Source organism: Panulirus ornatus, chromosome 64, assembly GCF_036320965.1.
Source record: "Panulirus ornatus isolate Po-2019 chromosome 64, ASM3632096v1, whole genome shotgun sequence".
Lineage (NCBI taxonomy): Eukaryota > Metazoa > Arthropoda > Malacostraca > Decapoda > Palinuridae > Panulirus > Panulirus ornatus.
Window position 1 is genome coordinate 3,810,297 of NC_092287.1, and position 26,364 is coordinate 3,836,660.

Here is a 26,364-nt window from a genome sequence, read left to right on the forward strand (position 1 = left end):
CGCGAGAGAGAGAGATAGGGGTGTCCTAGGGTTGTCAATTACGAAAACTAATGGAAGAGATGGACGGATATGGAGAGGCGATCCCTGAGCGACCCCTTCATGGTGACAGCATAACACCCAAACAACACCAGAACACCTTAACCACCTTGTTCGTCCTACCACTGTAAAGCCACACCGACCCATACCGCCCACGGCCGCCCATGGCTTTCGCTCCTTCACCTCTCGTATACCAGTGACATGCCCCCTTCTCTAGATGCCGTCACTGAGCAGTCAGTGGGAGGAGAAGAAAACAAAAGAAAAACACGAGCAATACCGACTAATCCATCACACTAACATCTTATAAACTTGTATATCATACGTGCGGGGTCTAGACTTCTTACACGCGTGGACCAAATACCAAGCGGACGAAAAAAGTCAGTAAATGTAGATGCCTTAAGATGCCACAGAATGTCAGGAGACGAGAAATGTAATTCTGAATTTCTTACTGGGAGTTTTACTAGCGAGCAGTAAACCAGAGGTTCCCCGGTATCTTATTACTCACTGGGCAGTAAACCAGAGGTTCCTGGTATCTTATTACTCATTGAGCAGTAAACCAGAGGTTCCCCGGTATCTTATTACTCATTGAGCAGTAAACCAGAGGTTCCTGGTATCTTATTACTCAGTGAGCAGTAAACCAGCGATTTCCCACTATCTTATTACTCAGTTAGTAATAAACAACTTATTATCGTATTATTAATATTGGCAGTAAAGATCATATCTTAAACTTTTGTAGCAGTAAAAGAAAATTGGTTGTTGTTATGTAAGTGAGAGTAACACACACGTAGACCTTCCCACATCACTCAGTGGTAAAACCTATAACACTGGTGAGAATCTCCAATGCAAACCAACAACTACACACTTGTGAGAGGCCTCTCCACCACCACCACCAACCTACACACTGGTGAGAGGCCTCTCCACCACCACCACCAACCTACACACTGGTGAGAGGCCTCTCCACCACCACCAACCTACACACTGGTGAGAGGCCTCTCCACCACCACCAACCTACACACTGGTGAGAGGCCTCTCCACCACCACCAACCTACACACTGGTGAGAGGCCTCTCCACCACCACCAACCTACACACTGGTGAGAGGCCTCTCCACCACCACCAACCTACACACTGGTGAGAGGCCTCTCCACCACCACCACCAACCTACACACTGGTGAGAGGCCTCTCCACCACTACCAACCTACACACTGGTGAGAGGCCATCCGACCACTGCCCACGTCCAAGTCTTGCAGCAGGCATGAGTCAAACGGCCCACATACAACGGTATATCCCGTGCACAACGGTCGTTAACGGGATAATCTTACCGTTATTGAGACCTCTGGTTTAGCAACATGATAGAATGACCTGCTGGAAATTTTCATATCAGACAGGATGCAGGACACCCACTATACACAAGTACCTAGCTGTGTACAGAGAGACGCTACAAACAACCACGCAAACACTATAGTAACATCATTATTTACAAAACAAATTATATATATATATATATATATATATATATATATATATATATATATATATATATATATATATATATATATATATACACTCTCGTGTAATAATCACATCATCTGGGGAAACACAAGAAAGAAATATAACAGTCAGTTGATATACAACGAAGAGACGTAGCTAGGACGCCATTTGGTAAACAATATATAAATATATATATCTATATCTATATCTATATCTATATATATATATATATATATATATATATATATATACCGGGGTCGACGTGCTGTCAATGGATTGAACCAGGGCATGTGAAGCGTCTGGGGTAAACCATGGAAAGTTCTGTGGGGCCTGGATGTGGAAAGGGAGCTGTGGTTTCGGTGCATTATTACATGACAGCTAGAGACTGAGTGTGAACGAATGGGGCCTTTGTTGTCTTTTCCTAGCGCTAACTCGCACACATGAGGGGGAGGGGGTTGTTATTCTATGTGTGGCGGGGTGGCGATGGGAATGAATAAAGGCAGACAGTATGAATTATGTACATGTGTATATATGTATATGTCTGTGTGTGTATATATATGCATACGTTGAGATGTATATGTATGTATATTTGCGTGTGTGGACGTGTATGTACGTACATGTGTATGTGGGTGGGTTGGGCCATTCTTTCGTCTGTTTCCTTGCGCTACCTCGCTAATGCGGGAGACAGCGACAAACCAAAATAAATAAAATAAATAATATATATATATATATATATATATATATATATATATATATATATATATATATATATATATATATATATGCAGAAGAATCACAAAAGAAGACGTGGTTCGGAAATATGCTGGTGGCCACAGGATAAAACGAAACACGAACACACGAACACTTTCGTACATTCGTGATGACTCATATCCTCGGAGACACATTTGTTCATCTCCGTATCCCCTAAGATCACGAAAGCGGTCGGGCCTTCGAGTACATAGATAGATAAATAGACAAACATAGATAGACAGATAGATATCAAGAACCTTAGTTACTTAAAAAAAAAAATGTGGGGAAATTCCTTACGACTAATTTAGTGTATCATTTCTAACGAGAGGAAATACCTTATAGGCGGTGGGGTCTGGCTATCTCAACCTCCAGAAGTCCCTCGCTCCAGGTGCAGGGAAAGGCAGAACCCTTGAGCCTCCATCCCACTCGAGCGGGACTCCCTCAGGAAAATCTGGAAAGACAATAGCATGTTACTGACACCACGATTTCTAGTCATTTGTTAGTTGACATTTCCATTCGTCTCTCTACTCGTTTTCTGTTCAACTCATTTGCCTACAACTACACGTTTTTTATCTGTTTATAACTACTAGTCATTAGTGTACACGTTTTCTATTTCTTTACAACTACTAGTCATTAGTGTACACGTTTTCTATTTGTTTACAACTACTAGTCATCAGTGTTTACAGTCCGTTCTCTACTGTTCACCTACACTTCACGCATCCTATCGATCTATTCGCCTACAACTATGGATTTTACAGAGAAGTTCTCTTTTTTTTTTTCACAACCAATCCTTCTTTCCTGTTCATTTGATATTCTGCAGCATTTTTCTTTTCTGTGAACAATTTCCCCTTAAACATTTCCTCAATAGCTATGAAACTGAGGTCGCTACACCATCGAGTTATCTTCCTCCTTGACTTCTTCCTCCATCACCTTAGGATTCCACCAGTCACTTGACGTCTTCCTCCATCCCCTTAGGATTCCACCAGTCACTTGACGTCTTCCTCCATCACCTTAGGATTCCACCAGTCACTTGACGTCTTCCTCCATCACCTTAGGATTCCACCAGTCACTTGACTTCTTCCTCCATCCCCTTAGGATTCCACCAGTCACTTGACTTCTTCCTCCATCACCTTAGGATTCCACCAGTCACTTGACTTCTTCCTCCATCACCTTAGGATTCCACCAGTCACTTGACTTCTTCCTCCATCCCTTTAGGATTCCACCAGTCACTTGACTTCTTCCTCCATCACCTTAGGATTCCACCAGTCACTTGACTTCTTCCTCCATCACCTTAGGATTCCACCAGTCACTTGACTTCTTCCTCCATCACCTTAGGATTCCACCAGTCACATGACTTCTTCCTCCATCCCTCTAGGATTCCACCTGACCTCTGCCATGCCTGTGACCGGTTCCCACAGACATTGTAACAGTAACTCATTTCTACTTACGAAATCTCTGCTTCCACTGTGCATTCCACCCTTCGTGTTACTTAACAACGCCACCATCAAGCAAACAGCCCTCGACATCAGACTAATAACGCCAGCACCAGGCAAACAATACAAACATCGGGCAAACTCTTGCACCGGCAGGCAAACAACGCGAAAATTGGACAAATAACGCCAAAATCAAACAAAAAACGCCAGAAGCACACAATCAACGCGAAAATCAAACACCAGAATCAAAGAATTCCACAAACAACAATGACTACTAGACAAACAACCTCACTACCCAGCAAACAAAGTCTAGGTTCCAGTCAAAGGACTCCAACAAACGAGGCCAAATGCCAACAAACGAGAGAGGTCGATTATATGGGAGTTTCACCGGCAAGATCCACAAAGGCATAGTTAGTTCCCAACAAAGAACGCCATCACATAACAAACAACACCAGAATCCAAATAAACCACCACGTCCTCATGAGACAAATGCTTGGCTCCCACAAACAAATACGTGCATCCAACAAACAAAACCCCCCAGCTACAACAAACGACGCTCTAAAAGCGGGAGAAAATAGTGACTGGGTCCCCGGCACAAGTATCTAACAAAAGCCACCTTCAACAAACAACACGCTAATGGGGGGGCGGAACGACTGGTGATTCTAGACCAATACAGCTAACAAACAAAGGGCCCCGCACCAGCAAACACCTCATGGAACGTAAAAAGACCAGCTCCAACAAACAACATGTCTCGCTCTAAGACTTAAAGGAGAAAGGTGACAACGGGTTTCGAATCTGGGTTCTTACACTCCCACGTACATTAAGCGGCTTGCAGGGAACGGACGTGTGTGTGTGTGTGTGTGTGTGTGTGTGTGTGTGTGTGTGTTTGTTAGGCCAAGATACCGTGACCTCTCTGCCCCTCTAAGATAAGCTCAAGGGCTATATCTTGGGGAGGTCGAGCTGCCAGACATTCATGGCTATCTTGGTGTCTATATCTGCAAGCTTGGGGTTACCCTTACATGAAAAACCAAGGCTGTTCTTGTGGTCAGCGTCTAGAATCAAGGCTGTCTTGAGCTCCTGCTGCCTGAGAAGTAGGGCTATCTTAGGATCCAGTGGGTCGACAGTCAGGGCTATCTTGGGGTCTAGTTACTAGACAGTAAGGGCTATCTTGGGGTCTAGTTATTAGACAGTAGGGGCTATCTTGGGGTCCAGTTACTAGACAGTAAGGGCTATCTTGGGGTCTAGTTATTAGACAGTAGGGGCTATCTTGGGGTCCAGTTACTAGACAGTAAGGGCTATCTTGGGGTCTAGTTATTAGACAGTCAGGACTATCTTGGGGTCTAGTTACTAGACAGTAGGGGCTATCTTGGGGTCTAGTTACTAGACAGTAGGGGCTATCTTGGGGTCTAGTTACTAGACAGTCAGGGCTATCTTGGGGTCTAGTTATTAGACAGTAAGGGCTATCTTGGGGTCTAGTTACTAGACAGTAAGGGCTATCTTGGGGTCTAGTTAATAGACAGTCAGGGCTATCTTGGGGTCTAGTTACTAGACAGTAGGGGCTATCTTAGGGTCTAGTTAATAAACAGTAGGGGCTATCTTAGGGTCTAGTTAATAAACAGTAGGGGCTATCTTAGGGGTCTAAATCTTAGGACACATTAGTCTACACGGCAAGATAGTCCAGGCTGTTCTCAGGTCCAACCTCAAAGATACTCAGACCTTTCTGAGGTCGAAATGAAAGACTCACAATTTCCCAATTACGAAGACTTTAAGATACCAAGGACGACCTGACCACTCAGGTGCGAGTTAGCTAACTGGTGCCATCCACACACCAGCATCGACTACAACCGAGAGTCTGTGGTTGTGTGAACCAACAGACCTCCAACACAGACAGGGATATAGCAACACAGACATCCAGAGCAATGTGTATGGTTCCATTGGCCAACAGACTTCTAAGATAACTGGGTATATGTTCAACATTCACTGACCTACAGACACGTTCTAGGTACTCAAGGTTATCTTTAAATTCCACCCTATCCTCAGTCTTTTAAATTTGCTTGTGTTTACGTCACACCAGACCTGGGGCCGGGATGGCTCTTGTTTCTGTTCTGCTGATCAGATTCATGAAGCATTTCGGTGTACTGCGTTGTTAGTTGAATATATATATGTATGGGTTGGGCCATTCTTTTGTCTGTTTCCTTGCGTTACCTCGCTAACGCGGGTGACAGCGACAAAGTATAGTAGATATATATATATATATATATATATATATATATATATATATATATATATATATATATATATATATATACACACACACACACGAATATAGTGCATATGAACGCGCACTTTCATAGAACACATAATACACTCCAACAGCTAGGATTCGAAACCAGGACGTTTTGCTTGGTATTCGGGTATCACGTGATATATATATATATATATATATATATATATATATATATATATATATATATATATATATATATATATATATATATACATAAATATATATATATATATATATATATATATATATATATATATATATATATATATATATATATATATATATATATATATATATCCTACTGCAGCAGCGCCTAGGAAACCTGCCAAGTCCACCATGTGGGACCGTGAATCAAAGAAGACATGCTTTACGTGTGTCTGTGTGGAAAGTATGGGGCAACTGAGCAGTGAGTGTTCGGATATTTCGCTGTGGTAGTTGCATCGTGGGCATGAAGGGTGCTGGAATATGGTGAACAGGTGTTTGTAATGTATGGATAGGTGATGTCCAGAGTGTAGACGGAAAAGTGTGACTCGTATTTGTCTGTGGAGTGTGGAAATACGTTTAGTAGGGTTAAGTTCAAGAATGAGTTGGGAGGGCAAATGTGTGGTGCCAGTCGGGTCATTTCAGCGCGTATGTCTTGTCAGTGTTGTGTTCTGTCCCAGGGCTCCCTTATATAGGGTTCCCGCGGCACTCAGGGAAGGACAGAAGGTCTAGAAGAGTGACGAATTTTTGTGTCTTTTGGGTGAGTGCAGGGCAATTAAGGAGTTGGGTTGTCAATACTTTCAGTGTGGAAATTGCAAATTGGGGCAGCAGGGGTCTTGTGTTAATACTGAATCGACGTTCACATCGTTGGAGAGATGATGTGGCGTCCAGATCCTAAGTAACTGTAACTCGTGTATGTCTGGGGAATGTAGCTTCAGATGAGTGTACGTCCGAGGTAGAACTGAGTGTATGATCGGGTCGGGGGTGAGGGCGGCTGTTTAGCGTCTGTTGGATCATTACAGTGTTCATACGCGGTGTAAATGTGATGCTTACTGGGGATTGGGTAAAGGGATTGTGAATAAAGGCTGTCGCATTGTGAGGAAGAGGTGAGTTCTTACTGATGTATGAGGACTGGTGATTGGTTATGTAGCGGTTTAAGTGAAAGGAAGCCGAGAGCTGATAGAAAGAACTGGGTGCCAAGCATGTTCAGGTGGGAAGATTTTTTTGTGTGTGTATATTTCTGTTTCGTTTTGCTTATTGTTTTCGTTCTGAGTCTTCTGTTTTCTGTGAGGTTTACTTGTCTGTTTTGTTTGCTTTTGAAGGTATGCGGCAGGTGAGGCGTGATTTAGGGTGGAGCGGACGATGTAGAGCAAGCCGAGGGCGTGTTCTGGGGGCGTTCAGTTCGTTAATGGCCTTTGTGATGATGTTTGTGACGTGAAGAGTTAATGTCATGTGACACCCACGGCATGGTTGTCGATCTGCTCGGTAAAGTGTTTGATCGTGTGGGGGCGCAGGCTGGATAAGCATGTCTGTCAAGGGTTAAGAGAGTAAAGGTAGTGTTTCTGTGCGGGTCTAGACATTTTGTCTGAATTGGGCCAATGCTCTAACTGAGCGATGTCTTGTTGCATGCTCACTGTTACTTGATGCATAGAGTACTCAAGAGGGTGGTCAAGTATATATGAGTTCTTAAAAAGTTTTTTTTTATATACTTAAAGGTCAAAATATAAATCAGAACGAGTGGGAACTTCGACCCTATGCTGCAAGGAACACCCACTTTATGCCAGCGCCCTGGGCGTATAGCTTTTAAAATATGAACGTCATTTCTTAAGATTCGAAAGCATCGATACCTTCAAATTTGGTGCGTGGATTGACCTCGGCGTGCTGAGATTATGGGGGTCAAAAGGGCAAAGGTTAGGACGATCTATGGTTGACACAGGACCAAATATCATGGGTCAGGACGAACCATCCCCCCCTCCAATACCATAGAAAAACCTGACACAGAAAACGTACACTACTGCTGACTTATGAACTGGGTTTCTGGTTTGACTGCAGTTAACATCTTGAGCGCGAGGGTTCGACCCTTGAGCATGAAACGACTCTCGAGCACAACGGCACGACCTACGCGCACAATACGACCCTTGACCACGACGGGGGGACCCTTGAATACACCGGCCTGGACTTTGACCTGACCCTTACGATCCAGATTGGTGACCAAGCAATCACCCCCCTCCCCCCTCCTGGGACTTGCACCGTGGGGGAGTTAATATATACACACTGAAATTAACAACATGGATGACTCTTCCCAGTTTTACCACTGCATGTCTCATGCCCAACGGAGCTTTCTCTTTCTGGGCTTTACTTAAAATATACATTCACCCTGTCACAACTCACTTTAACCTTTATACCTTTAACTGTCAGTTACGTATCGGGGAAAAAAAAATTGGGCAACAACTAATAATATTAATAAAGTCGATCTGGAGACAGAGAGGAAATGCGTAGGTAGATTCTCAGAGAAATACTGAATGTTTATGCTCGCTACGAAATAGTCACTGAAGCGGGAGGATTAAGGCATATGTGTCTCAATAAAGAAGAAGAAGGAGGAGGGCGAGTGGTTCTCGGTGAAGGTGGATCTGCATTAGTGATGTGTGATGTCACCGAGGCTGTTTAATCTGTCCATGGACAGGGTGGGGCGAGCGAGGCAAGGGCGAGGGTCTTGGAGCCAGAGGCGGGGTGGCAGTACGCTGGGGATGGAGGACATGGGACGTTTGCATACGACACGGTTCTGGTGGTAGACTCCAAAAACTCCAGTCGAAATTTTGGAGGATGTGTGAAAAAAGGAAATTAAAGGCTCATTGGGATAGTGTGTGAAAGGAAGGAACTGAAACTCTAAAAGTAAGGGAATGAGGTACGACAGATGATGGAGGGAGGGTGGTTTTGACTATATACATTTTAATGGAATGGACCTGGTAGAAGTGGAGTGCTTTATACACCTGGGAGTGGACGTGGGAGTGGATGGAATCATGGGGAGGTGGGGTGAAAGAATAACAGGATGGGAAAAGGGGAGCTAACGACCTGTGTGGACTATGAATCGTGTGGAGAGAGAGGCCATCGTCTGTATGGGGGAAAGATGTGTGTGTGTGTTAGTGTGTGTGTGTGTGTGTGTGTGTGTGTGTGTGTGTGTGTGTGTGTGTGTGTGTGTGTGTGTGTGTGTGTGTGTGTTTGAAAGAACAGCAATTCCCGATAACGCGTTGCATGGAGACGAGTCTTGGGCTCTGAGACGCGAAGGAGAGGAGGAGGAGGGTGATAAGTGACATACGGGTGGAGGGATGGCGACAGAAAGTGAAAGGAAGAGCCTGGAATTCATTCTTTATCCCCCAGGTTCGACGACGTATTCTTCAGAAAGACGCTGTGGAAACGAGGAGAAAAGTCCCCTGTGGCCCTTGCTTTTTGTGGTGGGTCTGTTGGAAATGGGGTACCTGAGGACGGTGTGTGGCATGGTGTGGATAAATCACGTGAGGAACGACGGTGTCTGAGACAAGTGTGGATGAAAAAGTGCATTCTGATTGAGAGGTTCGATCAGGGTGGATGACAGATGTGCTGGTAGGAGTAAGTGCAGTGTGATTGAGTAGGTCGACCAAGGTGTGATGATATGGTTCGAAGCCTATGGAGAGAGGATGAGTGAAGAAAGGACTAACTTAAGAGGATATATGTGTAGGAGGAGGCGGGAGAGGGCAAATGGAAGGTAGAGACCGAAAAGGAGACAGAAGGATGGAGTATGAAGGGGGGGAGGGGGAATAGCGTAGCCGTCAATGGGCAGAACCGAAAGGTATGAAGCAAAGAATATAGACCATGGGGTGGTCTGTGGGTCTTGGCTGTGGACTGTGGGTTCCCGTTTCGATGCATTGCACACAAGTACAAGAGTCAGTGCATGCAAGTGAGGCCACTGTTCGGTTAGTTCGTGATGTTACCTCCCTATGTCTCAAGTGACGACCGGAACCGTCTTACACCCTCCGTGTCAGTAGGTTGTAGACAGTAGCCGCGCCCCCCAGGGAAGTACAACCCTCCTGACTCAGCAAGTGGCGAAGTGATGGCCGGAACCATCTCACTCACTCACACCCTCCGCGTCAGGACAACTGGCCCTACAATGTACCACCATCAACACCAAGCTTACCTACCGGACTGAACTCAGCATCGCTCTTCATACACGACATGATCTGTTCCCCCTTCCACCTCTCTCTCTCTCTCTCTCTCTCTCTCTCTCTCTCTCTCTCTCTCTCTCTCTCTCTCTCCTCTTATCTATTCCCTTCTTCCCTCTGACCCATTTGTTTTCCCGAGTCCTGGTCTCGGTCAGCCCCTAACGTCCGTGACTGGAGCTTTTGACCTTAAGGAAGGGAGAATGTGCTGCTGCTCCTGCCCTGAGCAACTCCGTCGCTGGTGTTAGGAGCAAAGACATGTTGCGCCCTTGTGTATGACTTGATTAAGTATGCTCACCAGGTCTGATTATCTATTGTTAGTTAATATATCTACCTATCTATCGACCTGTTTATCTATTCATCCATCTCTGTCTACGTATCTATCTCTGTCTATCCTCTATCAGTCTATTTGTCTCTATAGCTAAGTGTGTGTTCCACCCATCTACCTGTTCATCAGTTTATGAATTCATGGACCTCTTCATCCGTCTACCTATCCAGCTACCGTCTACCTATCCACTGATGTATCCGTCCTACCAGTTGATCTGTCCATCGACCTTAGTATATGTAGCATTTCCGTGTGTCTGTCTATCCATCAATCTATCTATCCGTCGATCCATGTACCTAACTATATGTATGTCCAATTGTTTATCTATCTTTTAACCCCTCTACCCACGTGTCTATACACCTAACAGTTCATCTATCCATCAAACCATGTATCTATGTAACCACACTTCTAGCTATCCCTCACCCAGTCTACCATCTATCTATTTATCCATAAATACATCATCTATCTGCACCTACCTCTCCCTGTATCTACGTCTAAAAATCTTTCTATACATCCATCTACCTCTGTACCTACCTTCGTTTACCCATCTACCACTCTATCTATCGGTCCATCTATCTATCTATCTACCGCAGGACCACACCCCCGTCATTTCCCTGCTATAACCTCATTGTCCGCTACATTTCACAAGCGCTGCCTCGCTGGCTCTGGCCGGCCAGGACGGCGGCCTCCTTCTAGGCTGCAGTAGGCGTGGAAGGCGTGGGTGGCATGAGGCGTGGGCATGAGGCGTGGGCATGAGTAAGAGGGACTGGCCCCACACACACACACACACACCGGGAAGAGGCAGGTACGCCGGTACAAGGAGGTACGAGGCGGTACGGGCAGCAGCAGCAGCACCAACAGGACCAGGAGAAAGCAACTTTACCCGCATGTGGGAAGACCTGGGGGACGACGGTGAGAGACGTGCATGTGGAGAGATGGGAGGGAGAGGGAGAGGAGAGATAGAAGGGAGAGGGGGAGACAGAAGGGAGAGGGAGAGATAGAAGGGAGAGGGAGAGATAGATGGGAGAGGGAGAGACAGAAGGGAGAGGGGAAGGGAGAGGGAGAGATAGAAGAAAGAGGGAGAGACAGAAGGGAGAGGGGGGATAGAAGGGAGAGGGAGAGATGAGAGGGAGAGGAGAGACAGAAGGGAGAGGGGGAGATAGAAGGGAGAGGGAGAGATGAGAGGGATATGAGAGACAGATTGGAGAGGGAGAGATAGAAAGGAGAGGGAGAGATAGAAAGGAGGGAGAAGGAGAGGCAGAAGGAAGAGGGAAAGAGAGAAGGAAAAGGGAGAGGGAGAGATATCTCAGGCAGGGGAAACATATGGAAAAGAGTGGGAGGGGAGCGATAGAAACGAAAATACTCACCCACGTCTACTTATGACTAGATATTGCCAAAAAGGCAGGGGTAGCGCGTAGCGCCCACCGCAAGGTAAATCTGGAGTTACGGAGAACGAATCGTGTGGGAGTCACGTGTTGTCACGTGCGAGATGGGGAGAAAAGACGAGTCACCTGGGGCAAAAGGAGCAAAACTTGACAGCCACTGAAGTGGTGGCTTACTGCCCCGACACCAGGGCGGGTGGCATTACGGGCAAGCACACCTCCCTGGTCGGCGCCTGCCTACCACCCACTGCCTACGAGAGAGAGAGAGAGAGAGAGAGAGAGAGAGAGAGAGAGAGAGAGAGAGAGAGAGAGAGAGAGAGAGAGAAAAGGAGTGAGAGATAGCTACGAAATAAGAGATTTAGAGAGAGAGAGAGAGAGAGAGAGAGAGAGAGAGAGAGAGAGAGAGAGAGAGAGAGAGAGAGAGCACCTACGATGAGATCGAGATCTTTGCCCGTCCAGCGCGTAGCGGTGACCGCATCCTGTGATGAGGGCATCCGGCCGGTCACCCGTCCAGGAGCTAACCCGACCCAACGTTGCTTAACGTCTCCCCCCCGACGGCGTGGGAAGCGGGTGCCCCTCTGGCGGCATCCACCTGACCCCAGGCAACACCCTCCCTTAGGGGGGGAGGTCATGACCCGGTGACCTTAGAAGGGTCAAGACACAGTGATCCTCCCTTACAGGGGTCATGACCCGATGACCCTCCCTTAGAGGGGTTATGACCCGGCAACCCTCCCATATAGGGGTCGTGACCCGATGAACCCTTTCTTAGAAGGGGTCATGACCCCGATGACATCCCCTCATTTAGGTCATAACTGGGTGACCTCCCCTTAAGGGTTACGGGCACTCTGACCTCCCCTTGGCGGTCTCGACACGGTAGCTAGCCATTAAAAGGGGTCACGAAACCCTAAGGGGTTTAGGTCGTCTATGCAACGGTGTCCAGACCTTATACTTGGGGGGGCCCAAGGGTCATGTCCCGGGGGTTCTTGTCCACACGGACGCGTCGCCAGGCAGGGTAAGCCATATGGAGAAGAAAGTTGAAAAGGCACTCACTCGAAGCTGGTGAAAGCACTCATCTCTCTCTTCTCTCTCTCTCTCTCTCTCTCTCTCTCTCTCTCTCTCTCTCTCTCTCTCCAAGAAGAATTCCCATCCTGAAGTCCAACAAACTGTAATAACTATTATCACCATTACAATTACTGTAACAACAATAATAATAATAATAATGATAATAATGATAATGATAATAATGATAAAGATGATAATAATAATTATTATCATTATCATTATAAACTGGTTATTGATTAAGAAAATACCATGTACTTCCTGAAGTAGAAAACGTAACATGACGTGAAAAAAATAGAAGACGGAAGGTGGATACAAAGGAATCCTTTTGAAGCGTTGCGGGAACTCCCAAGATCCCATCTCCCACAGTCCCCTGAGGGAACTGCGTGTGTGTGTGTGTGTGTATGTGTGTGTGCTGGGGTCAGTATCCTTCGCATCCTGTCAGGTCTACAAGGTCCTTCTTATCCTCCTCTCCTGCAAAGTTTCTCAGCCTCTGATAACTCGAAAACTAAATCAATAAAAAAAATCATGAAAAGAGGTTCACAAGACTATGGAAAGAGGGGGTTTACAAGACTATGGAAAGAGGGGGTTCACTAGACTATGGAAAGAGGGGGTTCACTAGACTATGGAAAGAGGGGGTTTACAAAACTATGGAAAGGCGGGGTGTTGGGGTCCACAAGACTAGACGTCTTGTGCTGAGTTCTTGACTTCAAAACATCTTTACAATCTACTTCTGAACTCCGCCTTTTCCAGGAACCGGGGAAAGCTTTGGTCATACCCTTCGAAGCTTAATTAGGCTCTGGCAGATAAGCTTTTGTCCCCTAACGGGGCCAGAAGCGTGGAAGACACGACGTTCCTCAAATCTTGGCTTTTGTGGATAATGTGGTATAAAATCCTACATACAACTTTCAAACTACCCTTTAAACTGTACCGTCTGATAGAGAACGTAATTGACGAGCGATACTTAACGATAAACAAATCACCGCTCGTAATTGTTGATTACCGATCGACGCAAAACTTAGGCCAACTTAGGAACTATATCCGGCAATGGCATCTTCACTACGAGATTCAACATCCATCAGAGACAGTATGTAAATTTCTATGTCTCTCTGTGTCTCTCCAGGTGATGATGCAGGAAAGGATCTCTCAGGTGCACCCCATACATCCCCTTCCTTTTCCTCATCTCACCGAGGGATAGTGAGAAAGTGTGAGAAAGAGAAGCCAAGACCAAATGGTCCCTGCAGCTAAGCGCAAGGTCCACCATCGCTTCGTACTGCATCAAATCTGTTCACATGAATTACCTCCAATCTCCGGCAACTTCATTCTCTCCTTTATACTACTCTCCCATTCTTCTTCTAATCTCCCCAATCCTTTCTAAACTCATCCCTCACTTACTCGCATGCACCAGTCACCTAGCTAATCGACAAAGACAAGAACGATAGAATATCTCTGAAACTGACACCCTGACATTCTCTCCTTACACATGAGGGTCGAGTAAGTTTACGTGTCTGAAAGACTGAAGCGTTCGACAGCCAGGGCAAGCACGGTGTCAGCGATAACAAGCGTGGGTTCGTCGAGTACTCGACACTCCTTGGGTCGAGCAGATATGGCTATGGGCGTCCCGGTAAAGTAGATGGGTTATGCAACTGATGCAAGGAGTTTGAGCGGCTGTACTCGACAAGGGTCGAACAGATCTATGATCGACACGACAACAAGGGTGAGAAAAGGTGTACAGGTCGAGTATCGACAGATCCAACAGAGCTTCTCCACGATGATGACAAAGGTCGAATAGCGTTAAGGTCGATATGACTTTAAGGTCGACCAAAGGAGTGTGCAAAGGGGTAGGTCGAGTGTCGATGGGGCCAGCAGAGGGGTGTAGTCCACCAGGCTAGACGAAGGTCGATCAGCCCAGGATGACGAAGGTCGGAAAGGCGTGTTCAGGGCCCAATGAAGTCGAATAAGGGTGTGGTTGACAAATGTGGGTTGGACAAGCAAGAAAGATGGATGCGACCTCTGACCCCCCCCCCCCCCCCATTCCCGCAGGACAATTTTGGGCAGTCCTGAGAGAGAGAGAGAGAGAGAGAGAGAGAGAGAGAGAGAGAGAGAGAGAGAGAGAGAGAGAGAGAGAGATGGGGGGGGGATCAACTTTATATTCCCTTTAAGGCTCAGTCCTCTGTTCTTAACGCTACCTCGCTAACACGGGAAATGGCGAATATGTATGAATACATATATATATATATATATATATATATATATAGGGGATAGGGGAGAAAGAATACTTCCCACGTATTCCCTGCGTGTCGTAGAAGGCGACTAAAAGGGGAGGGAGCGGGGGGCTGGAAATCCTCCCCTCTCACTTTTTTTTTTTTTTTTTTTTTTTTTTCCAAAAGAGGGAACAGAGAAGGGGCCCAGGTGAGGATATTCCCTCAAGGGCCCAGTCCTCTGTTCTCAACGCTACCTCGCTAATGCGGGAAATGGCGAATAGTATGAAAGAAAGATATATATATATATATATATATATATATATATATATATACACGTCACGTCACGAGCAAGTCTGGAGACGATAGCCAATCATGCAAGGGAATAATGATGATGTCACAAGTAAACAGAGACGACAGCCAGCCACGAAAAGATCTCTGATGTCGCCACACGCGTCTATAAACGACAGCCAGTCACAGAAGGGGTCTCACTGATGATGTCACGTACCGCTGAAGAAGACAACCAATTAGACTCAAAGTTTCTGGAGACGAGAGCCAATCACGGACAAGTCTAAATGATGATGCCTTAACGTGCGTCTCAAAGACAATGACTAATCACGAGCAAGACGAAATGAAGACGTAATGTGCGACTGCAGATGACAGGCAATCACGGAGAGCACACCGGCCACGTCACGCGCGTCTAAAGACGACTGCCAGTCAAAGTACGGGCATGTAATATGAGTGACATCACGAGTGTTACCCATGACGTCACTAGTATGTCTTTCACAACCAATCAACGTAATCGACACCTGAATGCATTACGCTGGTTGGCTGGTTGGTTCTTTGGGCCTGAGGCTCGTCTGCTACTAGGGCCATTGGGGCCGTCAATGTCAAAAGTCAACCACCAACCAACCCACTCCTTTGACACGTTCACTCGGTGTCAGAAACCATTCTAAGACCACATACAATGGCTATGCACGTGACCTTTTGCAAATAATGACTGATTTATAACAATAATGGACGAGTGGAAAGACTTCACATATTCAAAGTCATTACCATCATAAAAAATCAACCCTTACGAGTGAGAGATAAAGGAACGAAATTATTAAAATATATCAAAAAATATATCTTTTTAAAAACTGAGATATATCAAGTAATGAAATTCTAAACATATATCAACAATTCTTTTTTTTTTTTCCACATACCCCGAAACCATTCTACATTAAAGCCAACAAGTTTATATCATAATCTCATCTCCATAACTTATCTTCAACGTCATTTAATTATGGAAAAAATTCACTTTTAATGGCCATTTGAATCTTATCACGAGTTTTTTTTTTCGGTAATGTCAGGATAAATCATTTAAGAGATAAAAGGGTTCGATAAATTATCAAGCGTATCGCTTTCATTATACCAGATAAATTAATGATAAACAAATCTGTAGTTCATGTTATCGTTTAAAGGACGTCACAAAATATAAATGTATGGATATGAGAGGACGTTATTTGGACTACAGAAACGTGATGTGGAACATTATTTTCACCTAGGAAATAATAACTGATTAACTTGGGGGGAGAGAGAGAGCGCTATGGGTCACATCGGAACTCTATACTTGACACCAACAGAATCTCAAAGCACTGAGTTATCTCCCAAACGAATCTAGAAATAACTTTCAAAATCCTCCAAACGAATCTAACTTTCAAAATCTTTCAAGCGAATTTAGAAGTAAATTTCAAAATCTTTGAAACGAATTTAGAAATGACTCTCAAACTTCGGGAGTGTAAAATTTTGAGGTACAATTACTAAATCATGATATTCTCTCTCTCTCTCTCTCTCTCTCTCTCTCTCTCTCTCTCTCTCTCTCTCTCTCTCTCTCTCTCTCTCTCTCAGGTCTTCCTCTTATCCTATGACCCCTCTCTCCTGGAAATTCCAGCAACGCAAAGACTGCGCTACATTCAGTAGCTGTGGCAGGATGGATTGCTTTCAGACGTGAAGTTCTCTGTCGAGACTGTGATTTCTTATCGTCAAATGAGGACCACGACCCACCCTCCCAGCCAGCCGGTGAGGACCACGACCCACCCTCCCAGCCAGCCGGTGAGGACCACGACCCACCCTCCCAGCCAGCCGGTGAGGACCACGACCCACCCTCCCAGCCAGCCGGTGAGGACCACGACCCACCCTCCCAGCCAGCCGGTGAAGACCACGACCCACCCTCCCAGCCAGCCGGTGAGGACCACGACCCACCCTCCCAGCCAGCCGGTGAAGACCACGACCCACCCTCCCAGCCAGCCGGTGAGGACCACGACCCATCCTCCCAGCCAGCCGGTGAGGACCACGACCCACCCTCCCGGCCGGCCGGTGAGGACCACGACCCACCCTGCCGGCCGGCCGGTGAAGACCACGACCCACCTTCCCAGCCAGCCGGTGAGGGCCACGACCCACCCTCCCAGCCAGCCGGTAAGGGCCACGACCCACCCTCCCGGCCAGCCGGTGAGGGCCACGACCCACCCTCCCAGCCAGCCGGTGAGGGCTACGACCCACCCTCCCAGCCAGCCGGTGAGGACCACGACCCACCCTCCCAGCCAGCCAGTGAGGACCACGACCCACCCTCCCAGCCAGCCGGTGAGGACCACGACCCACCCTCCCAGCCAGCCAGTGAGGGAGGGCTTCAACCCCGTCTCCCGCCCGGCCACTTAGTATTCAGCGAGACTGAGTTAATACCCGGCTGTCATAAGGCATCAGCCGACAGGCCCACCCGAGCCAAGCAGGGAGGGAGGGAGGGAGGGTGGATGGCATGGCGCCGGGAACAGCCAAAACACTCGTCACCATCCACTGATCACCATTACTCACTACCACAAACCCTTCCAATGTATCATCGAGACGGGTCGATCACGTGAACTGCAAGAAAAATTACCTGAATCAAATAAGTCGAACGAAAAAAAAAAATATATATTCTAATTTTCTATTTATGTAAATTCAAGTACCCAAGGTGCAAATTCTTTCCATGTTTTCATAAATGATTTCTCTCAACACAGCAACCTCCCGCAAGCCCAGGGACCAGACTTTAATACAATCTACACACTGCGGTAGTATCTGGTAAATATTCACTCAGCTCCATGTCTTCGTATTTCTTGTTTTCATTTGTTAATTTTCCGATTCGTTGGTTCCACGGCGAACGCTCGCCTTCATATCCTTTAAACACTCAAGAACCAGGGTTCAGATCCACTCTCAATCCTCTGTACCTCTTTAGCGTACACAACTGCTTCCTCAAACCTTCAAAATAATTACTCATTCCTTCTCCAAATCCATTATCCTGACTGTCTGTTCAGACTCACCACCAATAACTGCAGTATTGGGTATCTTTAACAATGAATATGTTCACATCACGAACATGAAGCGTACACAACAGACGCGTTAAACCCCACGAAGTTATAATTCGAACGGGTGGGAAGCGACTGCAGTAAGCTGGGTGGTTTAATCCTGTCCGTGTGTTTTAACTCACGAGATAAAACGAATGTACGTATATAGGCGTCATGGTGGGTCCGCGTCCGTATTTTCTCCAAGGACAAAAAAAAAAAATTGTAATCTTCAAGGCGCGGATTACATGACGCGCATTAAATCACATAAATCTAAAATACCCAAATTACGTCAGCTTTTGTAAACCATGATTACATCTGTTTTGGCCTAAACACGATTTAAGTTACAGAAAAAAAAACCTAACGGAAACTAAGATATACTATGATATATTTAGTCTCATTTCTCACGTAGGCATTCCTAAATAATATTCCTGTTCTTATACATGTTCTTGGCAGGAAGCACACGGGGAATGAGAAGGCTTACACTAAAGAACTCGATACTAACACAATGGTCCGGAAAATGCGATCAATAGCTTTGCCATTCCCTCTGGAGAAGCGGGGACTGTGTGTGAGCGGGACACCACACGGCTGCCAGGGTGATATTACTGCATCTGAGAAAGGTCAAAACCTTTTTCTAACCTCTGACGTACATTTTCCGTAGTTTTGGATGGGTGGGACCACGGTATTTAGATCGATGGTTCCCGATGATTTCGACACGGTGAAACGGTCATGTGAAACAGAGAGAAGGAAACGGTTCCAAGCCTGATACAAACTGATGCCATGCCTATCGTCAAATGCCGGGCTGTTTCAACAAGCAGTATGTTGTATCATCATAGCAGTACGGTATGTAATCATCCTACCATTCAAAACGCACTTTACTCGCCATTCGAGTGACAACAAAAGCAATAGTAACAACATATTCCACAGGTGTTATACTAATAACTTATTGCCAGCAGAACTAATCAGGGGAAAACATGTGAGGTGGTTTCAATGTGAGACATGTTGAAAACCATTACGAAAGGAAAGTGTCAGCGTTTTTCTTGTGGGTAAGAATAGGCTGGCAACTTTCGTATATTTCTGAGAAAATGGTAAGCGGTTGACACCTTGGAGGGAAAGGACGATAAGCTGAGTGGAAGGGTGGAAACATCGGATTCCTTACTGGGGAAACAGGTGGACATTTATTCCAAGGATAAACAGACCAGAGGAAATGGTCTTTCTACGTTTTCTGAGAAATGGCATCTTGCTGAGGAGTGTGACGGTAGGATGAAAATGGAAAGTGTAAACATTACTGCCTTAGCTGTTCATTATAGCGAAATTTTCAAATAATCCAAGAGAGGGTATTTGTTAACAATAAGTATACTAAGGTATATCAAATTATATAGATCAGTTAGGCATACGATATCGTGAGCTAGACTGTGATATAATATATATATCACGGTGATGCACTTGATCTAAGAATTTGCTAATAACCAAGTGCCTATCAGAGGGTGTGTGATGTCACTATGGGTAAACGTTTAACTTGTTTATGGATTGGGTGGTGAGGGAGGTAAATGCAAGTTTTGGAGAGAGGGACGAGTATGCAGTCTGTTGGGGATGAGAGGGCCTGGGAAGTGAGTCATTTGTGTTCGCTGATGCTACAGTACTAGTGGCTGATTCGAGCGAGAAACTGCAGAAGTTGGTGACTGAGTTTGGAAGAGTGTGTGAAAGGAGGAAGTTGAGAGTAAATGTGAACTATAGTAATCCTAACACCGTGAATGCGAGGCATGGGCTGCAGATAAGGTTGTGCGGAAGCGGAGGGTGGGTGTGTTGGAAATGAAATGTTTGAGGACTATGGGGTGCGAGGTGGTTTGATCGAGTAAGTAATGTAAGGGTAAGAGACATGTGCGGAAATATAAAGAGTGTGGTTACGAGAACAGAAAAAGGTGTGTTGAAATGGTTTGGACATATAAAGAGAATGAGTGAGGAAAGATTGACGAAGATATGTGTCAAAGATGGAGGGAACAAGGAGAAGCGGGAGACCAAACTGGAGGTGGAAGGATGGAGTGAAAAAGATTTTGATCGATAGGGGCCTGAACATGCAGGTGGGTGAAAGGTGTGCACGGGATAGAGTGAACTGGAATGGTGTGGTATACCGGGGTCGACGTGCTGTCAAAAAACTGAAACACAGCATGTGAAGCGTCCGGGGTAAACCATGGAAAAGTCTCCCTAGTTGTGGATAGAGAGCTGTGGTTTTGGTGCATTACACATGACAGCTAGAGAATGAGTGTGAATGAATGCGGCCTTTCTTTGTCTGTTCCTGGCGCTACCTCGCTAATGCGGAAAACGGCACACAATAAAAATAAATAGAATATATATGTTACTAAAAAATAATTAACATGAACTACATCATACATATAATTATAGCGCAGGTTATTTTAAGATGAGGACATGCTGCAAATACACGTGGGAACATCGTAAATGATACTTTTTTACAGCCGCTCGCCTGAATGTCTGCAGACGTCATTGAAAACGCCAACCAACCTTAAACCGCTACGCCCACGGGCTGGGCGTAGCGCAGCTCGCTACGTTAAGTATAACCTTATACCCATTCCTGTAGTACCTTCCTGGTCAGGGGCAGAAGACCTTACGGGGGTCTCACGAGGCCTTGGGAACAACACATGACACAACGCGAGGTCACGGAATGGAACTGGAAAGTGACTTGGTATGTTTTTTTTGAAAAATTCTCTTTCCCGTCAATATCTTATGCAAAGATTTTTTTTTGATACACGTTTACAGTAACACGAACGTCCTGAGGTATATAATATATATATATATATATATATATATATATATATATATATATATATATATTTGGGAGCCTTGAAAAATGTGTGGAAGTCGAGAACATTATCTCGGAAAGCAAAAATGGGTATGTTTGAAGGAATAGTGGTTCCAACAATGTTGTATGGTTGCGAGGCGTGGGCTATGGATAGAGTTGTGCGCAGGAGGATGGACGTGCTGGAAATGAGATGTTTGAGGAAAATGTGTGGTGTGAGGTGGTTTGATCGAGTAAGTAACGTAAGGGTAAGAGAGATGTGTGGAAATAAAAAGAGCGTGGTTGAGAGAGCAGAAGAGGGTGTTTTGAAATGGTTTGGGCACATGGAGAGAATGAGTGAGGAAAGATTGACCAAGAGGATATATGTGTCGGAGGTGGAGGGAACGAGGAGAAGAGGGAGACCAAATTGGAGGTGGAAAGATGGAGTGAAAAAGATTTTGTGTGATCGGGGCCTGAACATGCAGGAGGGTGAAAGGAGGGCAAGGAATAGAGTGAATTGGAGCGATGTGGTATACAGGGGTTGACGTGCTGTCAGTGGATTGAGTCGGGGCATGTGAAGCGTCTGGGGTAAACCATGGAAAGCTGTGTAGGTATGTATATTTGCGTGTGTGGACGTGTGTATGTACATGTGTATGGGGGGGGGAGGTTGGGCCATTTCTTTCGTCTGTTTCCTTGCGCTACCTCGCAAACGCGGGAGACAGCGACAAAGTATAAAAAAAAAAAAAAAAAAAATATATATATATATATATAGATAGATAGATAGATAGATAGATAGATAGATAGAGATAGATAGAGATAGATAGATAGATAGATAGATACAGCGCCCTTAACCTCACCCCAACGGAGGTCTTCACTGAGTTTTACACGAGCGAGTCTGAGAGACGGTCTGGCTGAGGGCCCGTTGTATACATAGATGGGAGGCGAGTCAGTTGATGTTTGCAGATGACGCTGTCCTGGTGGCAGAGCGCGGAGAGGAAAAACTCCAGGAGCTCACGTCAGAGGTTGGAAGCGTGTGCAAAGTGAAAATGGTGAGAGCAAATGCGACCGTAATTATGGCAATGGTCCTCAGGATGGTCCGAGAGTCAGCCTGAATTAGGAAGGACCAGGGAGACGTAGAGTGGTCTGCAGACCAAGGACAGAACGAAAAACATACATGAAAAAGAAAACAAGTCAGATGTGGAGGAGAGAGAGAGAGAGAGAGAGAGAGAGAGAGAGACAGAGAGAGAGAGAGAGAGAGAGAGAGAGAGAGAGAGAGAGAGAGAGAGAGAGAGAGAGAGAGAGACCAAGGAGATGTAATCATAGTCGGCCTTCTCTTGACCAAGCCTGACCCTGCCTTGACCTACCATGACCCTGTTTGAACCAGTCTGACCCCTACTTGACCCAGCATGAATCCTTCGTGACCTAAGGTGAGCTTGCTTGAGCTAGCCTGAAGCTATTTGACCTCGTCTGACCTTGTTTGACCTAGTCTCTTTTATTAGCCTAGTCTGACCTTCTTCGACCCAGCCTGGCTTTGTCTGATCTAGTCTGACCTTGCCTGACCCAGCCTGACCTTACTTAACCCCAGACCTGCTGTTTCTCCGAATAATGGAATTCAAGTTACATCTCTTTGCTTACTTCCATTTGGAAATAGAAGTAGAAGACCTCCCCATCATCCCCCTATTTCCCATTATCCCTTACTTCCCCCATTTCCAATTAACTCCCTCCCCATCCCACCTTGGCATGAGGTGTGGCTGGGGTCAAGTGCCATATAGAGCGAGCCAGCGTGAGGTCAATGTCATCCACATACCTTGGCACCCACCATGCTGGCCTGGCACACCCCCCCCTGTCAAGCCTCCCTGGTGGATGACTGGGTGCCAAATGACTGGTGATTGGTTGGATGACAGCGCCACATGACTGGTGATTGGTTGGATGAAAGTGCCACATGACAGATGATTGGTTGGATGATAGTGCTACATGACAGGTAACTGGTTGGATTGGGTACCACGTAATTGGTGGATGACTGGGCGCCACATGACTGGTGGATGATAACCAGCTATCACACGACTGGTGACTGGTACCCTTCTCGTTAAACCGTAACTGGTGATCTGACACTTAACTACCCCTGCTGGTCAAGGCGCCCCATTCCATCCACTACGTATCGTGTGGGGGTTGGGGGTTTGCGGGGGGGGCTGGTCCGTGACGTCACACGCCCACACTCCCTAGAGGGGGGGGGGGAACCAATGCCAGCTGGGGAGGTGAGCCAAGATGGCGGCGGTGAGGGGCGGCACCATCTGTGTCACCGTCGCCCACCTGCCCCAGCACGTACGACCACACACCTTACGACACATGACCCGTGAGGTCACTCCTACGTTGGGAGGTCAACTGGCCCCGTAAGGTCACACCTACGTTCGGAGGTCAAGTGGCCTATGACGACATCTACTGTGCTTGGAAAGCACATACTGAACACTATAACCATCTAGAAGGTTAATATATATATATATATATATATATATATATATATATATATATATATATATATATATATATATATATATATATATATATTTATTTCATTTTATTCATTTTACTTTGTCGCTGTCTCCCGCGTCAGCGAGGTAGCGCAAGGAAACAGACGAAAGAAATGGCCCAACCCACCCCCATACACATGTATATAATACATACACGTCCACACACGCAAATATGCATACCTATACATCTCAACGTATACATATATATACTCACACAGACAAATACATATATACACATGTACATAATTCATACTGTCTGCCTTTATCCATTCATGTATATATATGGATCAGTGGTGTGGCTTAACATTATATTCACGGAGACTCTAATCCGGCGTAACAAAGATCAAACGAAACTGGTGTTTCCATACAACTGTATCAGAAAATAGAAAAAAAAAATATTCGTTCTTGATGGAAGAATTAGATCATCGTGTCGTGACTTGCTCCGAGAGCTTGACAGTGGGGTACCCCAAGGACGTATTCCAAGTCCGACGTTTTATTCTCAAGATTTCCTACACACTCTTGTTTCACAAGCTGATTTCGACTACTGCCTCCACGTCTTCGCTCCGTCGACCGCAGGCTAAGGTCACCATCGAGGCCAGGTCTTGAATGCAGAGGGTTATGGAGATAATAAGATAAGAGAGAAATGAGGGCCAAATAAGAATACGAGACTACTGGTGATAAGGAAAACCATTTTAAAGAGAGTCAGTTCGTAGTTTCTGAGGAAGAGGAGAGAGAGAGAGAGAGAGAGAGAGAGAGAGAGAGAGAGAGAGAGAGAGAGAGAGAGAGAGAGAGAGAGAGAGAGAGAGTTCCAAAGCTTAGCGGTGGTGGGGAAGACGAGGACATGACAACGGGGGCCCCCCCACCCTTGAAGTTACCCACGGCCACAACGGGTCCCCATCCTCGTGTGTTTACCCACGGCCACACAGCAAGCGTGTGACGCGTTGTCTCGCCGGGTATTACGTAGTCTAGCTAATGGTGTTAAGAACGCACTTGGCACCCAACTTTCGGGAGCAGAAACCGGAGTAATATACACACAGAAGGGAGGAAGGAGAAACATCACCAGGGCGGAGGACAAATGGGTCAAGGATTGAGGTCAGACTGGGAGGGGTGATGAGTCAGGCTGCTTTGGACTCGAACCTACCAAGGTATAATAGAGCTAATACCTACCTCCCCAGGTGTGAGGGCGGTACTCCATACCAAGGCGGACGTCACCGTAGTCCCATCTTTATCATGAAAGAAAAACAATCTTTTTTTGATGCTAGAAGCTCCAGTCACGGACCAAAGTCCACATCAAGGCCGGCCCTAAATTGAAGTGTAGAGAGAGTGATAAAACGGGAAAAAGAAAGACGAGGAAAAGTATTTACGAATACTGAAGGAAGTGAAAAACCTGTCTTAAGATTGGCCAAGTCATAATAACTGGAAAAGACATGAGAAGGTGGAGTTTCAAAACTTCGACGTGTTGGGAAAGAAGCAGGTATCAAAACGGCCCACCTTGGAGTTGCCGACGGCCACGCAACAATCAACTAGTGACAGCATTGCCTCAACAGACAAGTCTCTCCTGTAGAAAGACGTCTTCGTGCATCTTTCATACCTTCATATATCACACTGGGTGAACGAGAACACACAGTTATGAACACAAAACTTCTGAGCTAAAAGATTACGGTCGTGATCTGGTAAATATTACAGGTGAGGGATGTACGTTAAGGCGTTCTTATCGCAAATTACATCTTGCCTACACCGTGGCACCGATACACATGGCCAGCAGGTGTGGGTGTAGTGATGATTTATAGGAGGAGGAGGAGGAGGAGGGTGCAGAACACCACACCCGTCCTGTCACGACTTGCAGCCCCCGCGGTTCACCATCCTTGAGCCTAAAACACGTCCTTATGCATCGGTTCAGACGCCAACACAGTGATACACACAAGGTCATCCGAGGAGGATGAGCCATCGTGACACGGAGAAATGTCTTGTCTGACCGCCATCACTCACACCGCTCGGCACAACCGAAGCCTCGGCAGTGAAACGATAAACACATACGTTAATCCAGCACCACCTTGGCACAAAGTGTGTGTGTGTGTGTGTGTGTGTGTGTGTGTGTATGTGTGTGTGGACAGCCACTGCCATGTAAGCTTTCCCGGGAACTATAAAAGGCTCATCTGATCCGAGCGCCTCAAGGGGAAACTTGAGACCTGTAAAATGTGTCATGTGCGGCGGATAATGACACAATTGCTTCGCTCGGGTGTTTATCGCGGATGACGCCGCCCGTGGAAACGCTTCTGAACGATCGTTACATCATTGGTGCTTCAGCACGCTTTCACTTCTGATCATCACGTCTGCCACGATGGAGGGAAAAAAAGTTTCACATCAGGCACGGGTTCCGACGAGACTACATCACGGTGAACGGGTGAGGAAACTGGCGTGTTAGCAACTGGAAATAGGGGGTCGATGAGCGGCCCTCACGAACACCCTGGTCAACTCCTGTACCACATCGGATACCCTCGTCCATTTTCCTATCCTTCCCTCCACAGTTGGTGTGGTTCCTCCCACCA

General features: G+C 46.2%; 1 long non-coding RNA gene across 2 annotated transcripts in view; it reads right to left on the minus strand.

The window, feature by feature from the left end:
* The window catches only part of LOC139746316 (uncharacterized), a 146,326-nt gene that overhangs the window by 112,762 nt on the left and 7,200 nt on the right, over positions 1 to 26,364 (minus strand). For both annotated transcript variants that reach the window (XR_011712134.1, XR_011712133.1), the window contains exon 2: positions 2,611 to 2,726. This is a non-coding gene — a long non-coding RNA (uncharacterized lncRNA). The remainder of the gene's footprint in view (positions 1 to 2,610; positions 2,727 to 26,364) is intronic.